This window comes from Panthera onca, chromosome C1, assembly GCF_046562875.1.
Source record: "Panthera onca isolate mPanOnc1 chromosome C1, mPanOnc1 haplotype 2, whole genome shotgun sequence".
Lineage (NCBI taxonomy): Eukaryota > Metazoa > Chordata > Mammalia > Carnivora > Felidae > Panthera > Panthera onca.
In genome coordinates this window covers 213,697,964-213,724,844 of record NC_138346.1, presented here as the reverse complement: position 1 = coordinate 213,724,844, position 26,881 = coordinate 213,697,964, and the positions used below count along the sequence as shown (strand labels likewise).

Below are 26,881 nucleotides of genomic sequence, written 5' to 3'. Positions count from 1 at the left end.
TGCGTCAGGCACCATGCCAGGCCACGTGGGAAACACACGGACCAATGGAACCGCAAGCCTGTCCTTGAGGAGTACACCGTCTAGTGGGGACACAGAGGGTCAAGCAGACAGACATGGCCCAACGTGTCCAATCCATCACTAAGGGACAGGGACATGGGAGCGCGGGAGCGATGGTGGGGACAAAGGGAAGGCAGGGACAGACATGCAGTGATTCGGCCAGCCCAGGGCTGGAGGCGCTCCCCTGGGGTACCGGGCTGGGCTGAGCACACGGTGGGCCCACACTTCACCTGGCCCAGGTGGGAGGAATTTCCTGAAAGGCCTCTGCAGAGAGATGGGGCGGAGGAAGGAAGAGAAGGCCCTTGGCGGTCCCCCTGACCACGGATGTGCATGTGCAGCTCATGAATATTTCAGTGGCCATTTATTTATCCCTGCACCATCCAGCTGCTGGGGCCACAGACCCAAGGTGGATAAATATAGCCACTGGGCGATCAATGAGGCATCCGCTCCCCCCTGGCCACATCCATTAGGCCCCTCGTTCCCACAACCTGCTGGCTGGGCACCTTGTCCTGCTCAATTGGTTTCCGATTTTCATTAGCGGTGGAGGCACAGCCCCGCTCCAAGCCTGGGCGTCCCCCTCACCCCTCTGGGCCCTCCCCCCTCAGGCTGGGCACGGAGCCCGAGGCTGCCTGCCGTCAGCCTGCCGTCAGCCTGGAGGGGCCTTTCAGAGAGCCCACCCACCATAGTGGTGAAGCAGGGGGGTGCAGAGCTCAGCGGCCAGACCTCACTTCCCTGGCCGGCCCCTGTGCAACACAGAGGGTGGTGGGGTTTCCCTGGGACTCCGCCACCCACGGCAGGGCCAGCCAGCAAGTGCAGTCCAGTTACGCAAAGCTGAGATTCTTGTTGGCTGGCCCTGAAATTTTGGGGGGTCTTCCCTCTTCCGTGTCTGGAGTGAGGGCGCCTGAGAGCAAACCTGGTGGCCGTAGGGTTGGACTGCCACAAGGGGACCCCCGGCTCCCTTAGCCTCTACTATTCTCCTGAGCTGGAAGTTGCCCGTGGGCCACCCTGGCCTCCTGGCCTTCAGAGTCAGCCCCGGCTCCAACCTACTGTCCGAAAGAGTCAGAGTGGGTTACCACGCTCTTTCCGAGGGCCTCATATCAGACTGAGGCTCAGCACCTGGCAGCGGGGGGACACTGTGTTCCACTGGAAAGTGACTCCAGGGGGCAGGTTCAGCCCCGACCGGGGTCCCGGCACCCACTCCTTCATTCAACAGATAGTTCCCCGACACCATGATGTGCCAGACATGGTCCTGGGGGTACAGCTGTGAACAGGACAGACCCAAACTCTTGCCTTCATGGGGCTTCACCTTGGGGGGGGGATGGGAACAAACCATCGAGTAAACAAAAACTAAGGGGTTCTAGAAGACGATAAAACAAGGACTGTGATAGTGATGGAGGAGAGAAGTGGGGCTACTTTAGCTACCTTTGAGGAGGTGACATTTCAACCAGAGACCAGAAAGATAAAAGGGAACATGGCAGCCTGGGCCTTCTGGTCGAGGAAGGTGGGAAAGGTCTCAGTCCCAAGGAGCTGATCCAGCAGAAAATGCCAGTAGGAGCACCCCACCCATCTCTCCTTTGGTGCCAGGTGCCTAAAGGCTCAAGGCCACGGCTGGCAGGACAGGCACCCTGAGGCAAGCTTGTAGAGCATCAACATGGCCTAGGGAAGGGCAGGAGGGGTAGGATGGAGAGGGGGGAAGGACAACCGCTGGCAGAGGACTAGGTGCATGAGGCCACTTGCTTGGTAGCTGTGAACACAGGCCCATCCTCCAGACAGAGCCGCTGCCAGGACAGAAGGGAGCCCAGGCAGCATGGCCCATGTGGGGTCCTGCCCGCACTGGAAGGCTGCAAGGCCACAGGGTGACCAAGGGCCAGGGTTGGCTCCTGCCCCTTAACTCCCCCCTGGGCCAGCTCCAGACAGACGGCCTTGACCCTCCATCCCCTTGCAAGGAGGACACAAAGGGTGGGGTGGGAGGTGAGAGGCAAAGACTACGCATAAATTCCAGACGGAGCTGGAGAGGGAGGCAGGCCTGTGCCTTTAAAAGAATTTTCATTTAAAGGCTCTTCTCTCTTCCACCATTTCAGTGATCTATATGCAAATATGCTAATGCATGCAAATTAAGACACCACTTTTAGTCCCAATTTAATAGAAAGCATTAAAATACCATTTTTTTTTCCAAAAAACTCCATATGCATGAAGGAAGGATTTTTTTTTTCTTTTTCTTTTTTTTTTTTTTTTTTTTTACTTTTCGCTAAAGTCACATTCCGGCAGCAATTTTATGCTGTCAAAATGTTCTCAACGAGGGGAGATTTGACTGGCTTCTCCGAGAGCCAGTCATAGGAAGCTTGGGCTCTGCTTCTTGTTGAGTTTCTCTTTTTTCTTAATTTGGGTGGGGGGAGGTGGCAGGAAAAAAAAGAAAGAAAGGGACAACAGAAAACAAGACACCCAGGAGTCTTCTGAAGGGCAGTTTCTATTTCCAGGCCAGGGTCCAATCCCCTCTGCACGAAATGTGTTATTAAACCACAGCCACCCAGGCTGCGCACGGGCAATCTGGCTGCATGTGCTTGGGTCACTCCCGTTCTCGGGTACCGGTGCAGACGAAGCTCTAGGGTGCCGCTGTGTGCGCCCGTGATGGGAATGTGCTCCCCGGGGCCCGGAACCACCTGCCACAAACACCTTGGGAGGCCAGTGCCCTTGCAGAGGACAGAGGAGGGCACCAGGGCAGGGGGGCGGGGGAGGGCGTGGGGGGTGGGGCACGTGCCGGTCGCTCTGCAGCCCCAGCTGTACATCAAGGGCTGCCTATTTCCCCTCCACTCGCTGCTCTGTAATTAAACTTGGCTGCTCCCACTTGGGCTAACAGACCTTTTCCAGAGCACCCCCACCCCCCTACCCCGGGCCCATTCCCCCCTTCTCCAGCCTTCTTGGCCCCTTCGTCTTCCCATACACCCTTCAGGAGACTTTGAATCCTTGATCTGAAAGGCCTTTGTCAAAACCACGGGGCCCCTGCCCCAGAGCAGCCGCTGTGGGTCACCTCTCCCGTGTCCCTGGGTCCTCTCTCTGGGGTTCTGGCTCCTGGCTAGACCGCCATGACTCTGGCACGCTCAGTCGGCCAACGCCTCCATTGTTCCTGGCTTTTTTTTCGTGGCTGAGGTTAGTCAGGGCCTGACCTCTGGGAAGCCACACGGTGCTGTGATCCCAGCCAGGGTCCTTCTGAAGGGGTGATACTCAGCCGTTCAGGGAGAGAGAAAGGGGCCAAGGTCATCCTGCTGCGTGGGTAGCACCCTTGGTGGGCAAGATCTCAGCCCCATGTCACAACGGGTCCTTGTTTTACAGTCAGGGCGAACACTGACTACCAGCACCTTCCATGGAAGGGCGCCCCACAGGCCGAGCACCCAGCGAGGGCCCTATCATGCGTGGGTGCCTTTACTCTTCTCTGTGACCCTACGGCATAAGAACTACCAATTCCGAGTTACAAGTCCAGAAAAGCAAGGCCCAGAGAGGTGAGTGAGGCCACTTGCCCGAAGTCTCACAGACACTACTGCCACCTGGCAGTGAGGTCTGGGGGTCTCTCACACTCCCAGAACCAGCTGGAAGGCAAGAGGGTCACACTCTCTGCCCCAGCTCTGCACAGTCCCAGTTAGGAACCCCGCCTGCCCCACACGGGGCTTCAGCTCTCCATCTGTATAATGGGAGAGGGAGGCTGCCCTCATCTATGGCTCTTTTGGCTCTGTTCACAACTGTGTAACAGATGGAAGAGAATGGGGGGCGGGTAGGCTCCCCGAGCTGGGGCAGTGAGGCAGACGGGCTCCCCAGGGCCGCTCCATACTGCGGCAGAGGCCTTGAGGGCAACGGGCCGGGAGGTTAAGCAGAGTTCGGGAAAAGTGGGGAGAGAAAGGTCTAGAAGCAGGAGACAGAGGAAGAGAAACTGAAAACTGGGGAAAAGAAGTGCTTCATGAAATCAGAGAAATACTTAGACTGAGCTTTAAGGGATACTGAGGCAGAAGCTCCATTCCGGAGAACTGTTCAAAGGAAAAAAAAAAAAAAAAGAGCGAAGTACAGAGAGAAGACCCCTGGGTGGTGGCCCTGGGCTGGGCGAGGACCGAGGACGGGGACATGAGGCACATTCGAGCCCAGGGTCGGGAGCTAGGGCATGGGGTGCAGGCGGGGCTTCACACACAGGCATTTCTGGAGCGCACGTGGAAAGGCGGGAGGGAACAGCAGCGTTGGGCTGGCGTGACGGGCCATCTAGCAGAAGCCACGGTGGGAAAAGATTTAGATATTTACCGGAAGTATGTCGGTTGGTGCCAAAGCCCTGGTTTTATTGTCCAGGAGAAAACAAACCCAACCACCGAAACTCGTCCTCCACTGAGATTCCACACAGAGAGAAACGATTTCCCCATCAAACCAGTTTTATTGGATATAAATATCTAATTATTTGTACCAGGCCCTGGAATGCCAGACATTTTGCAGCTTTTATAACATGTGTGGGAGTCTTTACAAACGACACATATATAACTACCCACGTATATATCGTTGTATGTGTGGTTATGTATAGTTATATATATATATACATGGTTGTATGTTAACGAACCTGATTTGAATTTCACCTGAATTTTTTGCTTACTGAGCAGTTTTGTTACGGACCCGGAAAAGAGCTAGAGCATTTGGGGGCTGTTCAGACCCTCTTTCTATGGGGGCATTTTCTGAGGCCTAATGGGCCTGAGCCAGAAAGCTCAGAGGAAAGGGACACCGCACCCCTCTGTGGTGACACACGTGCCCGCCCCTCCCACGGCCACTTGGCATCTCTGAAACGCACACTCGCTTACAACCACAGGACCCACGGCTGCAAGTCAATACCTCACACATGACACAACCGTGATGTCCCAAACAGACCAACAAAAGTACCGACTTTTCAAACCCAGAGCGCACGATCGCGCCTCACGCACGGAGAGCCCCGGCTCCCCTCTGCACAAACCGCGGAGGGCAACAAAGAACGGGGCAGAGGGGCCGGAAGGGGGGAGAGGGAGGGGGAGAGCGGGGGAGTTGTCTTGTGGGGAATAATGTGGATCAGCCTGTCATCTGGAGACCCATCTTCAACCAGAATTAACGCACTAAAGTTCTTTTGTTTTTCCTCTAAATGGTTTTAAAGAGACAGTGAATTCTCCATCCGGACTCGGGGGCTTGGTGTGCAGCTGGTCCAGGCTCGAACAGGCGGCCGATTCCAGCCAGGCCTGAGTCCATTATCTTTCTATCCCTGCTCCACCCTCCTGCCTCTGTGTTCTCTCCCAACTTGCAGAGAGAAAGTTAAACATCTCTGGCTTTCCCGGCTCCCGGCAAACAGGCCGTGTCCCACAGAAGTGGAGAAGCATGTGAGCCCGCAGCTGGACAAGCTGAGGGCAGGGGACGGGGGTGCAGCTGACAAGGGGGCCGTGAGCAAGGTGCCTGGGTCAGCGCCTGGGGGCGGCTGTGCCAAGAGAGCGTGGGGTGAGGACTCTTCCCTGGGACAGGAGTCCCCCGGCCCCTGAAGCTGAGGACAGAGGAGCAGGGGCTGGGGCAAGGAGAAGTCTGGGCATGGACCACAGGATTCCAGGGGGCCCCTGGGGGAAATCATGGTCACAGGACACTGTCCCTTGAGGCCCAAGGTCCGAAGGAACCATTCCAGATTGAGTGATACCTGGGGAGACTCTAGCCAGAAGCTGGCTGGCCGCATGGGTGGCGAGGAGGAAACCAACCCCATCTCCAAATGCCTGCATCTCAGACGGATTCACGGGGAGAAAGGGCTCAAGATTCAGGAGAGCTTAGGCCTCTACCGAGAACCTTCTGAGAATGCCCGCACACCCTCCGCCTAGAGACCTGTACTCAGGGGGCTGGGCTGGGGGCCGGGGAGCCAAGAACAAACAGCAGCAACAGGAACAGAGTTGAGCCATTTCAATTATTCATATGCCAGATGGATTCTTTTCCTGCCTTTTTTTTTTTTCTATAAAAATAAGGAGGGGTGGGGGGGAGTAGGTCTCACAACAGTCTCCAAAATGCGGGGAGGAAGGGGAAGGGGAGAGAACAGAGAAATCAAGCCCCTCATCTGTGCCCATCCCCTGCCCTGGAGAGGTGGGCAGGAGGGGCAGAATGCCCTGCTGGGTGGAGATCGGAGGTGTCATTCAGGTTCCCTGTGAGCAGAGAGCAAGAGGCAAGGAAAATGGTTGAAGGAAGGGAGGGAGGGAGAGAGAGAGAGGAGCACGGAGCATGGGGTGGAGGGGGGAGGCAGGCAGAAGAGGGTTCCGACCTTCTGTGAAGGATATAAAAAATCCAGCCGCCTCAGGGGACACCCAACTATCTAGCATATTGCTGTTAAAATGTCTGCAAAATTTAATACACTTGGCATGCCATCTAATCAGTCCTTGGAAACTCGGGCACTCTCTCCCTCCTATAGTCAAACTGCCTTAGACCTTACGCCGATGGGGTTCCCACCCCTACCCTGTCCCCCCGATTTTAGATAAAGTTGTCCCCCCTCCATAAAACTAGCTGCTCTGACTTCCCACACGTTTTATCCTGAAGTTCGTCCAAGGTCCAGAAACTAGAAGGTTTTCTAGGAAGCAGTGGTGCCACGGACAGAGCCAGGGGTGGGGTCCTGGGGCCGGGACTTTGGTTCCCAGACTTCTTGGTGGTGGGGGGGGGGGGGGTTGTGTGCGCATTAGGAGGAGAGAGAAAGAATGTAAGGGGCAGGAACGTGGTCCCAGACGGGCAGGCAAAGGCTGCTGGGTCCGGGGAAGCCAGCTAAAGCCATTCATCTCGACAGCTCTTATTTAAATAGCTGCCTGGCACACAGAGTGTGGTGTCCTCACCAGAACGCACGTATGCACATGCACCCACCCCACCGTACGCGTGGACATATGCCCCACCGGGTGCTCTTGTTGACCCATCCGTTATTGGGAAACTTCTGTGACCCCACAACATGCTGTGGCTACTGCAAGCCCCCGACAACCAGCCAGGAAGTTTCCAGATCGGCCCCAGGAATGGCCACCTGACCTTCTGCCCCAAGCACGGTGACTTGGACATTTCGGCAGGTCACCGCCTCCTTCATCTTGATGAGAGAGATCCGCAGAACGGGATGGGCCTGGGGCGGGGAATCAATCCCCCAAACCTTCACCCTCCACCCTTGAAACGGGAGTTCGTACCAAATCCTCTTTATCCTTTTTTTTATATTTCCCCCCCTCTCACTTACTTAAAGTCTCAGGAGGCCTTAGGTAGGCCTGGAGGATGCTAAGAGACTCAGGGAACCCCAGAAAGCCTGCACCATGCTAAGGCAGTGTTTCTTCATAGGTTAGGGGTCTGGCGGGACAGGCCGAGAATCGGGAGAACCCAGAGTCCTCTCTACCTGCAGGAAAAAGCCACAGTAGCCAAGGACCTGGAGCACAGTAGGTGACCCCCTACTGAACTTCCTGGCCCTTCAGCACACAGGTGGGAATGTTGGCAAACAGGAGAAGGGAATTCAAGGGGGTGGAGACAGGGGGGTGCTGCCTGGGTGGGCGACCCACACAGCTACCCAGGGCCCCACACTCAAAAGGGCACACGCTACCACTGTCGTGAAATTCTTCATAATTTACAACAAGAGTCCCCGTGTTTTCATTTTGCGCTGGGCCCTGCAAATTTTGTAGCCGGTCCGGGGTGTGGGTTTTGGGAGATCAGAGGATCTGGGTTTGAATCCCAAGGCTCTGCCCCCTGTAAGCTGAGCGACATCAGAAAGGTCACTTATTATCTCTGGCTGCAGGGAGAGCCTCGCCTGTCAAGTGGGGTGATCACGCCTGCTCTCGAGGTGGCCAGGGGAACCGAGGCAGGCAAAGCGGGGAAGGGCTTTCGCCACACGACCGCACGCTCCTATCCAAATACAGGGTGCGCTGACCAAGAGGGGAAAGTGAGGCTGGTTTGTGTCGGTGGTGACTTCCTCCCGCCCCAAGGATGACCTACTAGGTTGTGGTGAGAGGGCTGCTTTCAAAGCAGTGTCGTAGGGAAGCCTCTGGCACGTCCAGCCCACTGGCCCCATTCTCAGCTGAAGAAACTGGGACAGAGTCAACAGATAACCTGCCTGTTGTCACAGAGCCGCCTCCAGGCAGGGCAAGGCTGAGGGCATACTGTTCCTGCTGTCCAGGCTCTGCCTTGGCCACAGGCCACTTGAGACAGGGACGGTGAGAAGAAGGAGGCAGGATTTGGAACAGCGAGGACAGAAAGCCTTCATTACACTCACACACACACGCGCACGCACGTGCAACTTGTGCTTGTGTGTGTGCGCATACACACAGCAAAATTAAAGCCAAGAACTTGGCCAAAAAGAAAAATCCTACCCCTGTTCCATCGAAACTTATTTTAGGGCAGGAGGTAATTGCCAAAGACCCAAATAAAAAGCCAACCACAGGCTGTAAACAGCTCCAAGTCTTTAATTAGACCCCAAGAAAAAATAGTGGCAAAAAGAAAACGAACACAGGACAAGGCTCCCTGAGGAGGGAGGACGCATGTGGACCCTCCCCCTCCCCAAGTCCAGGGGCTTCGGAGAAAGGCCAGCCTTCCCACGGTGGGCATCAGAGCGGGCACTGCCCATGGTGAGGGCGGGCATGAAGCCGAGAGAGGGCTAGCCTTGGTCCTGGGTCCTTCTCCCGGGACCTTCCTACACCCCTTCTGAGGAGGCTGGCCCAGCGTTGGGGTGCCATGGGGCCGAGGGGAAGATGAGCAATTCCTATCAGTTCTGGAGGCGAGGGAGCAAGGAAAGGAGAAAGCTTTGGGTCTGGAGCGGCCTTTGACTCACTGAAAGATCTGCCCATCAAGCCACGAGGCCCGGCGCCTTGGCCACCGACCGATCTACCCACATGACACCGCTCCCACTACGTGGAGCTCTCCTCCAGGCTGTGACCCCAGACCCTCGTCCCGGGCCCGTGGGGGGTCGGATGGCCCTGAGGTCAAGGAGGTACAGCAGATGCCCCCAAGGCCTCTCCTCACATAGTCCTTCCACGTGCGAGAAGGCGTGTTCTCCAGAACCCTCGGGGTGACAACGTGCCGTCCCGCCCAGGCAAGGGAAGAGGCACAGCCCCTGTGCTCCAGGCGGAACCGGCCTCCCGGTCACCCGTTCCTGAGCCCCTGCTCAGCCCTGGCCCTTGGAGAACGCAGCGGACCCTGGACAGAGGGTGGGGCTGGAAAGGAAAGGGAAGGCGGGGGTGTGCAGAAGAGCGTCCAGACTCTCGCCCTTCATACGAACAGATGCAGCCCAGTAGACTAACCAAATCCCACGGTGCAGGGGGTCCTGCAAAGCGCCGAGATCAGCACCACCGTGCCACACGGCGGCAGAAGCTACGGCCTCCACTGACGTTGTAACAGCTGGTCCCGGTGGCAGAAGACAGAAGGTCCACCCAGACACCCAGGGAAGAAGCCAGGAGACGAACGCATCCCAGCCTGCATCAATCAAGAGAGCCGAAGAGGGCGGCCTGGTCCCCCACCCGTGCAGTGCGGCAGGGTGCTGCGGCGGCTTTACAACCAAAGCGGGCGCATCCAAGGGAGTGCTGTCACAGGCAGCGGGACAACCATCTTGAAGACCCCTGTCCTTCTGCTTCCTCACATGTCACCACAGCTGCCTGGAACCAGTGGCCGTCACACCCACACCCGGCGCCCCCACCGGTTCGGGCACCTGCTGTGAGTGGGGTGCACAGTGCTCCTCTCGAAAGGCTTTCCTCTGCCCCCTGCCCCTTATTTTTTTTTTTAATTTTGTAAACGTTTATTTATTTTTGAGAGACAGAGAGAGACAGAGCACGAGCACAGGATCCGAAGCAGGCTCCAGGCTCTGAGCTGTCAGCCCAGAGCCCGACACGGGGCTCAAACTCCCGGACCGTGAGATCATGACCTGAGCTGAAGTCGGATGCTTAACCGACCGAGCCACCCAGGCGCCCCTGCCCCTGCCCCTTCTAAGCTTAGCCGAGGAGGACGTGCTCCAAAAACCCCACCAAATGGATGGGCCCGCCCTTACCTGCTGCTGCCACGATCCCCCTGCAGGAGTGCTGGGCCATGCCCTGCCAGATAGGCTGTATTCTTTACCCATTTCCTTTCCCAGTTGTCAAACAGAACATTAGTGACCACAGATTAGCAGCAGGCCAAAGAGCAAAAAGGGCGGTAGCTGCCCTTCATTCAGCACCTAAGGGGCCCTGACCCTGTCGTGAGCACTGTAGAGACCACATCCCTGCAGAGAAGGTACTAGCGTGCCCATTTTACAGAGGAGGACACTGAGGCTACGCATGGTGAAGAGACAGCCACACAACCTGCAAAGGGTAGGCCTGACTGTAACCCAGCTGGGCCGGGTTCCAAAGCCTGTCCCTCATCACCCTCTCCTTCCCCCACCCAGTTCTCTCATCTGACCACTAGTTCTAGGCCTGGCTGACCCCTCCCCGCCAGCTGCTGGATTCTCTGATTACTGTTTGTTTTTTTAATTTTTTAAAAATGTTTATTCTATCCATTTTTGAGAGAGAGAGACAGAGAGCACGGGCAGGGGAGGGACAGAGAGGGAGACACAGAATCCGAAGCAGGCTCCAGGTTCTGAGCTGTCAGCCCAGAGCCCGACACGGGGCTCAAACCCACAAACCGTGGGATCATGACACAAGCCGAAGTCGGACACTTAACCAACTGAGCCACCCAGGCGCCCCCTCTGATTACTGGCTTAATGCACGTGCCTTGTGCGCTCAGAGCATAAAGCGGGCGACACGTACGACTCCGTGCCGAGCTACCCACCATGGCCTGTGGTGAGGGTCAAGGCCTCTATGGCCAGAGCAAGCTGGAAGGTCTTTCCAGTAGAAGCGGGTGTGAATCTGACCTGTCAAGGCAGTCCCAGCATCATCACGCCGGTCAGGTTGGCCTCCCTGCTGGCCCCTTCCTGCTTGCTTTGCTCTGTGGGGGTGGACAGGCTTCCATCCATCAGGATGAGAAGTAGAATTCCTCCTGGATGAGCCCTATGGCCACTGCTTCCAAACTTCCTTCCTAGCTTGGGAACGGGATGGGAGAAGCAGTCCAAGCTCCTGGCAGAGGCAGCAGGAGTCCTGCTGATTAATTGGTTCTCTGTCTTCCCCAAGTGCTCACCAGACACAACTAGATGGTTCCGGCGACACGCCGTCCACTCCCGTCCTCCCTTAAAACGACACAACATCTTCACCTTACATCCCACCTCCACCTTTCCCTTCTATACTGCAAAACCCCGAGAGCCCCTTCTCCCCCTCAGCCAGGCCCGGGGCCCAGAGAGCCCCAGAGGGACAGGGGCGACAAAGAGAACCCAGGTTCAGGTTTGCAGCGGGGAGAGGTCTAAACGGAGCCAAAGTTTAGACAAGACTCCACTTTCTCTTTCGGCCTTCAAGCAATTCGGCTAGGGCAGACGGGGTGGGGGACCCAGGGCTGAGTCTGCCCCTATTTCCTGCAAGCGTGAAGGGATGACTCTGTATCTAAAAAACACGAACTTAGAAGCCCAAACAATCAAGGCTGGCCGGTCCCCCCTACCCTGGCCCAGGAGGGCGCCACACAGAAGCTGCTCCAGCTCGCTGGGGCCTCTGTGGTACCACAGACCGCCTGCCACCCCGCCCTGCCGGTTGGCTCTCCGTTGACACCTCTGGGTCCTGGGGGCGGGGGGAGTGGCCTGCAAGGTGCATGACTGTGCCCTCCAGGTGGTCAGCCTGTGTAGGCACGCTCCCCCAGGCATCGAGGAATGGAATAGCACAATCCCAAGGGCAAGGAGCTAGGGTCAAGCAAGGCTGGGGCCACAGCTGAGAAGCCGTGGTGGGTCCGGGAGGCCGAGGAGTGGCGAGGGCATCAGGCCCTGTTTGGGGAAGCCACCCGATGCCCCGGTGGCAGCACCTGTGAGATGTGGGCTCCAGCTGGTAAACCGCATTCCCTTTGCTGGGCACTGGCTTCCCACTTATAAAAATGAACCTGAGCTGGATGACCCGTGGGGTCTCAGGGAACATTCCAGAGCTGCTGCATGGCAGCCACCAGTAGAAGACCTGCTCACAGCGCTCGAGACGCCAGCTGAGATTATTGCTGTCATTATTATTATTACTATCATTTTCATGAGCACTGCTCTTTACTTTTTATTTGTTTTTATTTTTTAATGTTTTATTTACTTCTGAAAGAGAAAGAGAGCGCTCCTGGGGGAGGGGCAGAGAGAGATGGGGACAGAGGATCCGAGGCGGGCTGGGCTCTGCGCTGACAGCAGAAAGCCCTATGCGGGGCTCGAACTCACAAGCCGTGAGATCATGACCTGACCCAGATCATGACCTGACCTGAAGCTGGACGTTTAACCAACTGAGCCACCCAGGCACCCTGCATCGTTTTTGATTCCAAATGGGGAAAGTCTGAGCTTACAGTCTAGAAAAGCCACATTTCCTGAAATTTTCAGCCCAGAATCAAAACTAGTGAAGGAGAGAGAGGGCAATGGAGATTCCATTAGAGGCCGTGAGGGGTCTGGCCACGTTTCACAGGCCCGAGTGATCCCAAACTGGCCCACACGGGATCTACAAGGCACTGACCTCTGAGGAGCCAGAACTCCGACATGTGACTGGCGCTTCCCGGCCCACCTTAGGGGGATGATCTTGGGGATGAAACATGATTATCTAGGGCAGCAAGGGTTAACGCCGGGGCTGGGAGAGGCCAGGCAGCACGGAGCACTCCCTGTTTATTAATAAGCTATTTATCACCAGCTTTGCTTTTAATGCCATTTGGGCTTAATGTCGTTAATGAAATATAAATACCCACGCTAACGATGTCGGTCAGAGGCAGCACGGGCAGCAGACGGCTCGCGAAACAGGGCCAAACCGCCGGGCACGCTGGGGAAGAGGCTGAGAGCTCGGGAAGCGGAAGAGGTTCCCACCGGCCTGGCACCCCCAGCCCCCTCTGCTCCCACCACGAGGCTCCACTGCTGGTTGTGCCAGGAAAGGCCAGGAGGAGGGTGGCCCAGGGGTTGGGGGAGAGGAGGCCTCGAGGGCACAGGATGCTGTTAACTCCTAGAGGACGCAGCAGGAGTGAGAGAGCTCCCACCTCGGGGGCACCGCCTGCCTGGCATCGGGCCCCTTGGCTGCAGGAGGCTGGACAACCACCAGCTGGCAGCAGGCCCCTCTCACCGCCCTGAGCACCCTGACCACTGGGAACGGAGCCGGGGTGAGAAGGGTCACGAGAGGGAGCAGTAAGGATCCCATAGTAAGTAAGGCTTCCAATAAAGACCACCCCTCCCTGCGCCGAGAATGACATCCCAGGCCCCACTGCGTGGCACCACGTCCCGGAAAAACTGGCCCAAGCTATTCAGGCTAGTCGGCCGCCTTGGGGGTGCGGGCGGAGAGGTCAGCAGATGGGCATTTCTGTTCAGTGCCCAGAGGCCTTGGAACCTGGAGGCGACCCTGCACGGCAGGCGAGGTCCCTTATCTCCTGCCTGACCTGGCCTGGCCCTTCCCACACGGTGGGCCATCCCTGCTGACCTCTCCGGAGGCTCAGAGCAGATCGATGCCCTCGGCGGATGACCACCTAGCCCAGATTACCCCAGGAACTTCGGGCCTTTCCCTCTGGAGAGACCCCAGGCTCTTCCCAGACACCAGTCTCGCCTGGGGAAGACGGCCCTGGGACTTGCTTCCCGGCCTGGAGCCACAGCTCCTTCGAAGGAGATTTGCACTCTACTCACCCAAGGGCCACCTGGGCCCAAATAGAAGTGAGAGACCCGGGCAAGCAGCTGACCTTTGCTCCAGCCTCCTCCACCTGCGGCACTTGGCACCGGAGGTCACTCGGCACTGGCCCCGCCTTGCTCCCCAAGGGTGCTACCTCTTCCAGAGGGAGCTCTGGGCTGTTCTTGGGAGGGAGCCCAGCAGCCTGCGGCCCTCCCCGCTCAGGGTTGTCTGAGAAAATGCACGATGACTGGCGAAATCTGAATTTCAGAGAAATCTTCCCTACTTTTTTAGTGTATGCTCCTGATATTACCCGGAACGTACTTACACTAAAACTTCATTTGTGGTTTATCTGAAATTCAAAGGTCACGGAGCATCCTGTATTTTTTTTTTTTTGAAGTTTTTATTTTAATTCCAGTTAGTTGCCATAAAATACAGCGTTCTGTTGGTTTCAGGTGTACGACAGGCATCCTGTATTTTCATTTGCTAACTCTGGCAACTCTAGCCCGCTTCCCAGCAGGTTAACACCTGGCAGGTAGGTGAGCAGGACTGTACGGGGCAGCGAGGGAAAATGGACATTCCCGCCCATCTCAGGACAGCAGCCTCCTTTCCAGAGGCTCCGTTCGTTCGTCACTGCCCCCCGGCCTGCCCTCTCCCCTCCGTGGTCACTACCGCACAGCCCAGTGCCACGGCTCGCCCGCCGGGGTCCCCTCTCCCTGCACCCCTCAAAGTCACCTCCACGTCCCCAAGGAGTACAGGGCTCATTTGCTGGGGCTTGGTGGAGCTCAGCTCAGCGGCTAATCCCCTGGGTGGCTCCTGTCAGATTATTAATTAGCTAAAGCGGATCGGTCCTGGAACAACATGCGCTTGGACTTCAGATAAAGCAGGCCAGGGAAGCTGGGCGGGGGGCTGCTTAAAGTGACAAGAGCCTGTTTCTGAACCGCTCCCTAAGGAGGACTGGGGGACGGGCAGGCGGAGGCTAGGGCGGGGGGTGTCCAACGGCGCCCTCAGCACTCCCCTCACCTGCTCAAGAGAGCACCCCCCCACCCCGGGGAGGCAGTGAGTACAGATGCACCTAGATGGGGCACCGAGGGTCCCCTTGAGAGGATGAGTTGGTGACAGTTGGGTCTTGCTTTTTAATGAAAAGAGCTTGTGCCTAATCAGATCAAGTCACCCAGAACTCTTCCAAAAGCTTCTTATTTCACTTGGGGTAACGGCTACCAGGCCTGCAGGATCTGGGGCCCCCCAACGCGACCCCCGTGACCTCCCACAGCATCTCTCCCCAGCGAGCTGTCCTCCAACAAGCCAGGCTGTTCTTGTGTCTGGGAGCTCACGCTTGCCGTTCACCCCGGTGGGAACACTCTTGTCCCAAGTAGTAGGAGGGCTCTTTCCCTCACCTTCTCCGTCCCTACCGAAAGTCACCATCTCAGCGCTGCCTTCCCTGGATGCCACACCCGGAATTATAAACCATTCCGCCCCCCCCTCCCCTGCCATGCACTCTCCCCATTCTATTCTAGAAACCTGCTGGTTTTCTCCTGGACACACGTGGCCATCCAACAAATACTTTATTTCTTTATCTCGTTTGTCATTTGCCTTTCTCCACTAAAATGCAAATTCCGCGGCACAGGAAAGTTCGGCCGGTTTGTTCACTGCTGCGGTCTGGTTCGCAGCCTCTCTCAGTACGGCTTGATGAATGAATGAAAAAGACACATGAAAGACCAGAGGTTAAAGGTCAAGATTTGGACCACCGCCTCTTCAGACTCAGAGCCCATTGTGGCTGGGCCCTGGGCTGCCCTGGGGGCTTCCCAGGTACCGGCTCCTCCCAGGCCCATCCCCTGCTTCCCCAGCTCTGCCCCCACACAGTGGTCCTCTTACAGGTCCTATCATTTGCCCTAAAGATGTATTTCCGGTTCTGGGTCTCCTGAAGGATGGCCTGGGGGATCCATCCCCCTGCCACCCAGACCCTCCTCTCCTGGCTGGGCCTGCTACCCAGAAGCAGCTGGGGTTAGGGCAGGGGGTAGCGATGAGGGGTGAGGAGAGGGAACGGGGACTCCCAGCTGCTGCCCGGGCCCAGCTCAGCTGCCGGCAAACTCCTGGGCTTGGATTGTTTTGACTTGAGTCGGTGAAGCTGAAATATTGAGTCACGACGGCCCTAAACTTCATTACCAGCTTTTAACGCAGATTACTAAGGGAAAAAAGTTGCTTTTAATTGCTTCTCCCGATTAGCATTTCTGGAGAAGAAACTAGTGATTAATTACACCTTCCCACTTCCACTCACCCTGGCCACGGGGGTCCCAACCCCAGGCTACCACATGGAGGCTCAGGGGCAGAAAAGGTGCCTGTTCTGGGGGGGGGGCCCAAGAAACCAAACCAGAGAGAAAACCTGGGTGGGGAGCGGAAGGTGAGGAAGCTGCCCAGAGCGGATTCAATGGAAAACCAGCAGCTAATGGTGTCGGCAGCCACGCAAGGGTCCCTACACCCGCTGCCTCAGGCCTCCGTGTGGAGGCTCCAAGGTCACAAGGACAGAGGCAGGGCAGAAGTGCTTCTGCCCTCGTCCACATCCACAAGACATTAACCCTCCCAAAGCCATGGGCCGCTGTTCCTTTGGAGCGACCGCATCATCAAATGAAGAGGGGCCCCTGGGTAGCTCTGGCCAGGCGGGAGCTCCCAGCTCGGCCCCAACCCTCTCCTCTTGGGTCTGCACCTGCTGGGGCCCGGGGGCTTCCTGACTCTGCCAGGGAACAAGGGAGAACCGAGGAACAAGGCCCAGGGCTGGGGCGCTGGCAAGATCAGGCCCAATTCTCACACAGAATAGAAACCAGAAGGATCGTTAACTCTTCCCAAGCCTTTCGGTTCAGCCATCCTCCTGAGCATGAAGTTACCCAGGGGTGGCAAAGGGCTTGGGCCCCCAGGCCCCTCAGCCAGCACCTCTCCTGACCCCAGCCCTGCTTGTCTGGAGCGGCCAGCCCCACATCAGATCAAAGCCCGGGAGGATGGAGTTGGAAGTGTCCAGTCCAGTTAGGAGGGAAGGCCACGGATCTAGTGCAGGCCGCGGAGGCAGAAAGCAGAAAAGCCTCCCACGCATGCACAGACACACACGCCTGCCCACCCACACATGCCCCCCCCTGCCTTAGCCTGGCATTTTGATGCTGGCTGACACCCCCTCAGAGCCAGGCAGAGGCACCAGCTGCACGCCTGGGACATCCCTGTCACCCCTGCAAGACGTCCCCAGCCTGCCCTTCTGCTCTCTCCTGTCACTCCCCCTGGAGGTCAAGCCTCCAGAGCTTTCCTGGAGGGCTGAGCTGGCCCATATGGCTGGGAATATGTTGCCAACATGGGCAAGAACTCACTGGGGCCCCCGCAGCCGGCTGTGACGGCCTCGTGCTCGCTCCAGGGTTAGGGCTGTGTAGCACACACACTGTTTGGGGTGGCCTGCCTCGTCCTGACCCGAGCAGGTGACACCAGGACCCAGGAAAGTAGAGCCTTGTATTAAAGGCCCAGGAAAAAGGGACAGTGGCCCACGTCAAATCTGACAGGCCACCTACGGGAACTCACACTGTAAATTGTGAAAAGACTTTCCACGTGGAAAGATTGCTAGGATCCCTGCCCATACACTGGGCTGGAGGTTAAGCTGGCCCGAATGGAAATGAGGAGGAGGCCTTAGACAAACCCTTTTTTTGGGTTCTACGTGACCGGATGCACGGGCGAGAGGGTCCATAGACGCTCAGCCCTCGAGAACACGGATCGCATTTAAAGCCACAGTGAGAGGAACTGTACGGACTGGGTCCAACCTCAGACCCGGCACTGAACTCGTGGAGCAGAGGCACAAAACAGGCTTCGGTGCAGTCTCAGGGCCAGAAGGATAGCCAGCTCGGAAATCCCTACCGAAAACGGTGCCAGAGACAAGCAGGCCTCTGGCCCTCCCTCCACATGCGGCCGACCAAGAGATGCCTAATCCTCTCTGCCAGGCTTTCTCAGCAACCAGCATAGTGCCCTGGATGGTGCTTCTCCCTAATCCACAAGACAAGACGCAGTGTCCCTGAAAGCCACGGGTGGTTCTTGGCACCATCAGGGTGGGTGCGTGAGAGGGGAGAAGATGCAGGGCCACAGGGGGCATCTGTAAAGCTGGAGCCAGGACACTGGCTCCTTTCTTCGCAGCTCACTCCATCAGCAAACCCTGTGGACCTGCCCTCTCAACACACGGACTCCGTACCCTTCTGTCCATTTCCACCTTTCTCGTCTCAGCGGCCACAGCTGCCTCCCCTCTGGCCTCTTGGTCTCTGCCCTTGCCACCGTGCAACCCACTCTCCCCGCCGCAGCCCCAGCCATCTTTTTCATTTTGTTTTAAATGCTTATTTCTTTTTGAGAGAGAGAGAGCACGCGCGCACGAGCAGGGGAGGGGCAGAGAGAGAGGGAGACACAGAATCTGGAGCCGGCTCCAGGCTCCGGGCTGTCAGCACGGAGCCCGACGCGGGGCTCGAACTCACGAAATGGGAGATGGTGACCTGAGCCGAAGTCGGTCACTTAACCGACTGAGCTGCCCGGGCGCCCACACTTTCGTCTTTTTAAAACGAAAACAAGATCACTTTACCTCCATGCTTGAAACCCTCCTGTGGCTTCCTGTCACCCAAAAAATAAAATCCCAGCTTCTCCCAGCTCACTAACCCCTACATACCCCATCCACTTCCCGGCCACCAGGACCTTCTTTCTGTTGCCAGAGGTACTGAGCTCATCCCACCTCAAGACCTTAAGACTAGTGCTCTCTTTGTGGAATATTCTTCTGCCTTCAGATGGTTCAGATGTTTGTCGACTTCCTATCCTCCCTTCTCAGCTAACTCTTACCTCCTCAAAGTGGCCTCCTCTGACTGCCCACACACCTCACACTACTCCGTCCTATGTCCATTCTGCACTAATGGTGGCCTCGTTCTTTTCTGTGGGTTTCTTGTCTGCCTGCCCAACCAGGATTCCAGGAGAGCCAGGGCTGTCTTGTCCAACTCTACCCCCAACGATTGGCAGACACCAGGCCCTCAGGATCTGTTGAATAAACATTACCAGATCTTACGTGGCGCAGCCAGAAACAGGTAGAATCTGAGCTAGACGGGAACAGGGCTGCGGACCAGGTGCCCGCGTGGACTCGCCCCTCTCCCGCACTCTGGTGAGTTGAGGTAGGGCACCTCTGAGACCACAGATCAGCCCCGCCACAGACGACATGGGCCCGTGGCCAAACCCAGTACCTGGAAAGGAGTGAGTGAGTGCAGCGGGGCTTGGCCGCGACGTTCCCTTTCGGAGCCCTCGGAGTCCCCAAGCTTCACCATCAAGCCCCAGACGGCCGATGCCAGGATGCGGGAGCCCCACGGGACACGTGGAGCCCGTACCCTATGCCGGCATGGCCCCTGGGAGTCAACAGTGAGTGGAAACTTCGGAAAGGGAAAAACTAATGGGCATGTTTTGCCGAGGGAACAAAGAAAACAAAAAGCCTGCCACTGAGAACAGAACGGGCAACATTCCCCCTTCAAAGGGGGCTCCACGGGCGCTTTGGCAACCTGCTCGTGCACTGGGCCCAGGCGTGGCTAGGGAGGCCAGCAGCCAGAGGCTCGAAGACACGTGGGCCTGCCTTCCCAGGACCCGTGATCATCAGAGAAGCAGAGTCAGGCAACAAGAGCTCAGAAGTGGAGACACACGCAGGCGCTGGCACCAAAACCCCAGCAAGATGGTCCTGCCGACAGTCTCGACACGGCCATCGGCGGACAACAGCGGCACGCCTCCAACGTGGCCACACCAACTCCTGGAGCGTGATCACATTCTGGACACCGGGAAGAAGAGTCTCGGCCACACAGTTGTTCCTCCACAGTAACCCAGGGCCACATTTACATCTGATTTGCAAATCCCTGGCTGCATCCAAGGCTTCTGCTAGTCCCTGAGGTGACGCGGTCTGGCGCGAAGCAGGCCTACAGCTCTGGGGACCTCTCAAACCCCAGTGGGCGCCAAGGCACCCATCGCTGCCAAGCGCTTCCTCCCTGCAAGTTCAAAGTCCAGAGTTGCAGAGCCTGGCCATGGAGGGAGGGGCAAGACACGCCTGATTGTGGCGCCCTTGGGGAGGAACAGCGCAGGGTGGTAAGCCGGGGCCGCTGAATCCTGTGTGGCTCACACGGGAGGCGTGGCTCGCGGCCTCTACCCTCCCAACCATTCTCCAGACCCTCAACCTCTGCCCCTGTCCTACCAACCTCTCTGGGCTGGTTCCCTTGGGATCCTAAGAGAACACTGAATAATGACCAATAGGTAGTGAGGCACCTGCTGTGTGTCAACCCCACCCGCCACCCTCCCCCCACCAAAAAAAACCCACCACGTCTGATACCTGCAGGCAAATATCTGACAGTAGCAGCCTCATAGACTACCCATCCCTGGCATGAGTGACCTGCCTTATGCGAGGGGTGATTTTTGAGCCTGGATCAAAAGACACCTGTGGCTTCTCCTCTAAGGAGGGTCCTGCCTGGGCTGGAGAGAGCCCCCAGCAAGTCACATGTGAACTCAGAGCAGCGTGGCAGCCTGCGGACAGCATGGCAGTCCAGAGGGTCCGGACCCACCGCTCCCAGAGGTGACTTTCGGAAAGGACGCTAGGCCTCCCCTGGAGTACCCGCGTGCTGCTGGCACCATTCGGTGGCAGGATTCTTAGAGGCCATTATTCCAATCTGTTTATATCACAGGTGGGGAAACCGAGAAAGCAGTGAGTCAATGTCAAAGCCAGGGCCAATATACAGTGTCCTGTTCCTAGGCCCGGGCTCCGTCCTCAATCCTGTGTCTTCTTACTTTCACCTAGGGTGCCTGAGCTACCCCCATCCAGGTCAGAAGCCTCCTGAGAAAGGCCTACTGGGTCTCTCTCCCAACAAGGAACCCCCACACCGGCCACCTACAGCCCCGACCCACATCTCCCAGACACATCTGGGAATCAGGAGCAGCTACCTTTGTGTCCCAAGAGACCGGGGTCCAAAGTCCATTCCACTGTGCACCACTGGAGCTGCAGGGTCCCCTTCTACGGGAGGGCTGACAACCGTGGTGGCCGGAAGGGCAGATGGGATGGAAGGGGTCTTGGCCTTCAGTCAGCGAGGTCTGTTTGCTACCGGAACGAGAAGGGAAAACAGATTATTAGACTCCCGTTGAGACCCACGTGGCCCCTCAAGACAGGACGACAAGACGGCACGGTTCCGACACTCGGCGCCGTAGGGAACCATCTGGCAGTCGCTGCTAAGAGATTCTCGGACCCTGCCTGCCAATCGGCGGACGGCATGGCTGCGGTGAGGGCCAGGTCTGACCCTACAACCAGTGCACCCTTTGCACCATTATTAGCCAATTGCAAAGCAGTTGTCACAGCTAACAAAAGAAGCAGACAGGTAGAAACAATAAGAGGCCAATCAGATGCCACCCCCAGGTAATAACACAGTGATCACACCCAAGGCTCGGCACCCCGGGTGAGAGGTCAGCCTGACGGTGGATCAAGCTGACGCTGGAAGCCAGATCAGACCCACGCAACCGAACCAAGCTTCGGGCTCCCCAACCTCCACTCCCTCTAGACTTTCCCTGGGCCGGCTCCCAGCTGCTCCCATGACCCCCCAGTGGCCCTGTGGGAGTCTCTAAAAACAGAATCAACAGGTGTCTCTGCAGCTACCCAGGATGGGTCAGTTTGGTTTCTTCTCTTTTCCTCCTGCCCTCCCCCCACCGCCACCGTCCACGTTGCTACTGCGCCGTCACACCCCGTAAAAAAGAAAAGAGCGTGAGTGCACGCGCCCAGAAGGGGGCCGCTGAGATTCATTCGTGATAGGTGTTGGGCCAAAAAAAAAAAAAAAAAAAAAATGTGGCCAAAGAAAGTTGGTGCCCTGTGACCAGCAACCTTTGTGTCAATTTAGGCAAATATTGTGGTGTTTCCATGGTGATTCCTGTTTTGAATATCCACTACACTCACTTTTTAAAGGGCTTTTCCTGTTTGCGTTTCAACTTCAAATCTGTAAATATTTTTGGCCTTTTTAGAAAAATTAGCCTGTGCGTGTGCAAGCACAAACCCGGCACCGGACCTCCGTGCACACGCTCCCAGGCCTGGAGGTGCAGCCCGATGGGCGTGAGAGTGGGGTACGGAAACTCCAAGGGGGCTCTCCATCTGCTCCCACACCCACCGGGCCTACGGGGCTGGCATCAGGGAGTGGGGTGGCTGAAATTCCAGTCCTTTCCTCCCTCGACCGACCGGGGCATCCACACCACCTGTGTGCTCGCTCCCAAAGCGTGTGAGTGGGCTCGGCCTGACTCGACAGCGTGGCATGGTGTGGGCAGTTACCCGGCAGGTTCTGCAACATGGCCCAGCCCTCTGATCCCGAGCCTCCCTCGAGGGCACGAACCCCTCCTCTCCTGCCTCCCAAGGTCGGGCCAGTGGAAGGGGCTGTTGGGCAGTGAAGGTGACAGATTCCAGCAGCCGCTGCCCCCACCTCTGCTCTGGGGCACGGCCACGGGGATGGGCCAGTGATAGTGGCCCTGGGCTTGGATCGCCCCGCTCCCACCCCACCCGTCAGCACCATACAGGGTTAACAGCGGGTTTCCTGGTTTCCATGGATTCCCGCCAGGCCCCTAATGTGAGTTTCGTGTGATTTGGGGGAAGTGGATTTCCTTTGTTTTCCAGTTTGGGAATATTTTTTTCTTTAAAAAAGAGGAAAAAACACTTTAATGGGAACTTCAGGGCCACAGGGAGACTTACTCTCTGGGCTCTGCCATTCCCCTGCCTGTTGGTCCAGGATCCCCCAAAGCCCTGGGCAACCCACCCACCAGCTAAGTATCTCCAAGCCAGAGGAAGGGGTGCCTCAGACCACCTACATCTCCCCGCCCCCAGAACATTCTTCTGCTGGGGGGGGGGGGGGAGGGACGACTCTATTCCAATATCCCGTCAGAACGACCCCTGCCCCACCTGAAAAGCCAGCATCTTCTACGGGTGGCTCACACTCTCCCCTTCCGGCCACACACCTTTCCCAGGGAAAAGGTCAAGGGAAACATTCCCACCTCCCTGACTTCTGGCAAAGAGCGAGAAAGACCAGGGTCTGACCACACGCAAATGGGCATGTGAACCGTACCGGGTTCTTCTGCCCTGGCTCAGAAGGGGATTCCAGTCACAGGGGACCAGGGTGTCCCAGGCCCTGGTGGGGCCCTTGTCCAGCCTCCTCCAGCTGAGGGAGGGGCCTGCCCTGGGCAGAGGGAGCTTCTCGCCTTGGCAAAGCAAGAGCAACTGAATAAAGGGTGTGGCCTAGCCTCCTCCTCCCCCTCCTCCTCAGTCTTCCCCATTCCTGCCATCCTCCAGCCCTGCCAAGGTGTGGCCTTGCTCAGGGACTGTCCCCAAGCAAGCAGCCTGACCTATTTACCAATCCAGGGCACAGGCCCTGGGGCCTGCCATGGTCGGGGCCCTCCCACGGCACAGGCCCCGGGGGCCGTGGCAACAGCAGGAATCTCGGTCAGTAGGTGGAGAGCCCAGAAGACAGAGCTCTCTGGCCAGCAGCTCCAGGGTGAAGGGGTGAGAAGCCATGTGTAGGTACAGAAATAATACTGGGCCGAGAATCAGAAGATGTGAGTCTGAGCCCCAGTCCGGCCACCTAACTTGCCGTGGACCATGGGACAGGCCACATGATCTCCCTAGGGCCCCCCTTTCCTCACAGATGGAGAGGACACCTTTCTCCCTCCTACCCAGCAGGGCTGGAGGGTCATCCCCAAGAGATGAGCAAGGTGTTACCGGTGCTCCAGCAATGTCCTCGACTACCACCACCTTCTTCTTCCACACCTCTTCAAGGTAACCTTCCAGAATCCACTCCAAACAGGCCATATGCCTCTCTGCTCCGCTCCTCACACATCTTTCATTGTGGCATTTAAATCCATACTGGACTAAAGTAATTTGTTCACGAGTCTGTCTCCGCCGTTGGGTTTTTAACTCCTCAAGGGCAGAGACCAGGTCCTAATTACCTCTGCGTCCTCAGCATTTAGCACAACAGCTGGCCCACAGTGGGCAGCGTAAGTGTTTGTGGAGCTGAACTAGTCCCTGATCTCGTGTCAGGATCAGACGGGCCCGGCACAGCGTCATCCCTCTCCAGCGACAGAACACCTCGCCGGCTGTTTTCAGGCTCCCTTCCTTCTGGTTCCCCTAAGCACAGCCTGCACCTTGGTTTTCCCGCTCCAACATTAGCGCCACGAATGAGCAACTTTCAGGTTCACGGGGACCGCTCGGTTACCCGATCCTCCTCCAGAGGATGCCGGTAAGTATCGACGGAGCTCCTACTATGTGACAGAGAGCACGTCGGGAGTGGAGGGCACAGCAGCTGAGAGGTTTTCACCCCCATCTGCCGGCAGGCCTACGTGATGCCTTCTATTTGTCGAGCACCACGCTAAGTATCGTACGCGTTGTGATCTCGCCAAATCTTTACAACGTGAGGAAGGAAGCATTAGGGCCCCGTGTTTAGATTAGGGAGGGGAGGCGCAGAGAGATATGAAGTGACTCGCCAAAGGTCACACAGCCCAGGCCCGGACTCGGGGCCCAAATCACTTCAAAGTTCTTCTCTGTCCCCACCCCTGGTCTCAGCACTGACCCACACCTAACGCTCTTTCCCCTCCGGTATCTCAGTCCTCCTGTCCCCACACAGGTCTCCATCAACCCCCCGAGAGCCAGCAGAAAGCACTCAGAGATCACAAAGGAGGACGAAGGTAATGCTTAGGTGTTTCCTTCTGGCTGGGCTGTGAACGGGGGCAGGTGAGGCCCATGGTGAGGTGCCCGGTCGGCAGGAGAAACCCCTGAACCTACTTGGTAAATGGGGTCCCAGTTGCGGGCATGGCGTCCGGGAGGGGGAAGGGGTCTGAGCAGCCCATTGCTGTCATCTGGCGAGACAGGGACAAGAAGGCCACCAGAAGAGGGCCACTCTGAGTCATGAGGTTCTGTGGGAATGGGACGGCTTCCATTTCTTCTCTCCAGACAAGGGGCAAGCTAAAGGGCTTTACCATGAGGATGGATTTCTGCTGGCTCGTCCTCACTGAGACCACCTGCAATGCCCATCTGCCTGGCGATGTGGGACTGAGAAACAGGGACTGGGGAGCCCAGTTTGCACCTGGGTGAATGGGTGTGGCCAGGGCACCCATCGTCCCCAGGGGAGAGAAGACAACAGGAGGTGACCTCCGCTGTAGAAAGATCTACACCAGAGACGATAAAGGGGTAGAAGGTCAGGCTAGGACGTGGAGAGGACAAAGCCCTAATGAGCAGATTTCAGAAACCACCCGGAGTGAAAACAAAAACACAGACGTGTACGTTGCCCAACTTCGGGCTGTATGGAAAAGGGGAAAGAAAAAAAAAAAAACAATAAAAAAATCCACATCTTAATACAAAAATCCTACATGATGTGTTGTGGCACGAAAATGTTTTTCACTGCATTTTTCATCTGTGATCTCACACGGCCTACGACGGGTCCGCCCAACGCAGTAGGTATTTGATGGTACACAAACAGAGCAAACACATACACAATTAACCAAAACAAGGGCAGCAGATATTCAAATTGGTCCAAGCTGGCATCTCAGGGCTTCAGGTGGCCTCCGGAGATGGCTGCTGTTGGCTCCGCGCATGGGCCCCCTGACTGCTGAGGGAGAAATAAATGGGGCAAGAACACAGCTCAAATGGAAGGAAACGTGGAGTTCTGTGAATTCTCAGAACTCAGCAAGCAGAACTCCCGGCCAGCGGGTTATGCGGCCGTTCTGCGCTTCAGGTGCCGTCCTGCTGCCGACCGGGGACAGAGAGGGGACCCACGCCCCAGGAGCCCCTCCTGCGTTTCGCTCACCCCAGTCACTGTCTCCTTTTTGTTCCGCCCCTCCCCCCTTTTAATTGTTGGATGAGTTTACAGAGCTGTGTGCCAAAAACAATCAACTCTAGGGAACAGAGTTATACAAAAAAGGGCGTGTCGCCAGAGGGAGACGGATATCCATGGAAACCACCACCTTTTCACGGCAGCCTAGGTGAAGCCGGGACGGGGAGGACAGCGTGGGGGTAGGGAGATAGACTCCACTCAGAACAGGGCCCCAGAAAATGCTGGGGTCGCCAATGACCTGAGGGAACCACATAAAGTGGGAGGGTCGGGAGGAGGGATTGGCCGGAGACCACCAGGAGGGCAGGGCTGCTGGGACTCGTGCGACAGCACTCGTGCAGGCACACACACGTAACGTCACCCTGCCAGATCACGGGGGCAGTGCCACACGGTGTTTAGCGTACAAGCTTTGGAGCCGGACTGCCCGGTAGGAATCCAGGCTCTGCCGTTTACAATTTAGGTAATCTTGGGCCGGCGACTTTCACCTCCCCGTGCCTCAGTTTCCCTGTCTATAAAATGGAATACTAAATCAAAAAGGCTGAAGGAAGGCGGGGGTAGGGTTTCCAGGCTCCGCCACAGTCCAGGAAAATAACAGCCGATGTTTGTTAAGCAGTAGGTGCTAAGGATTTTAATACATCAATATGTATAATCATCGCAAGAACCCAACGAGGGGGGCTATCGTCTCAACTGGATAGACGAGGACGTAAGATTCAGAGAGGGGTATAACCCACCCAAGGTCACCCACTCAGAAGCGGTTTGAACCCAGGCCTGGGTGGCACCTTCAAACGATACCGCGTGGGAAGGGAAGGGGAAGGGGAGGGGTTGGGGAGGGAACAAGGCAGAGACGGGCTCTCGGGAGGCTCTCTTTCCAGACTGGACCGAAATGCACAGCAGTGGGACCCAGACATGTTTTTCTCAAGCTTCCAAAGGGAAAACAGAAATCCTCCAAAGCCAGTGACTGCAGCTGGGAGGAACAAGGAGCAGGGAAAAGTGGAGGTGGCCCACAGGCCCAGGTGGTCACATTCTTCAGGAGTCCCCATCCCAGCCCTGACTAGAGAAGGCCCTGCGAGCCTTCCCTCCCGCCCGGGCGGCGACCTCCAGACAACAGCAGCACCTCCCCGCAAGAGAGGCCCAAAGACCTGGGAAAGGTCCTACTTCCGGGTCAGAACCCTGCGAACAGCCCAACCGTCTGCCTTCCCAGAAGCTAGCCAGATCCCTGGAGGGGACGGGGAACAGGCGAGGGGCGCGAAGGGGAGCACAGGTCTCCCCTGTGGCCAAGGCCAGGCCGGCGGAGCTCCAGGGAGG

At 57.1% G+C, this 26,881-nt stretch overlaps 1 protein-coding gene across 1 annotated transcript in view; it reads right to left on the bottom strand.

Annotated features, from left to right (window-relative positions):
- Nucleotides 1–26,881, bottom strand: part of CASZ1 (castor zinc finger 1) — a 146,653-nt gene that overhangs the window by 92,816 nt on the left and 26,956 nt on the right. The window contains exon 2 of the mRNA XM_060622326.3: nt 20,676–20,829. The gene's annotated coding sequence lies outside the window, so the exon portion shown is untranslated. The remainder of the gene's footprint in view (nt 1–20,675; nt 20,830–26,881) is intronic.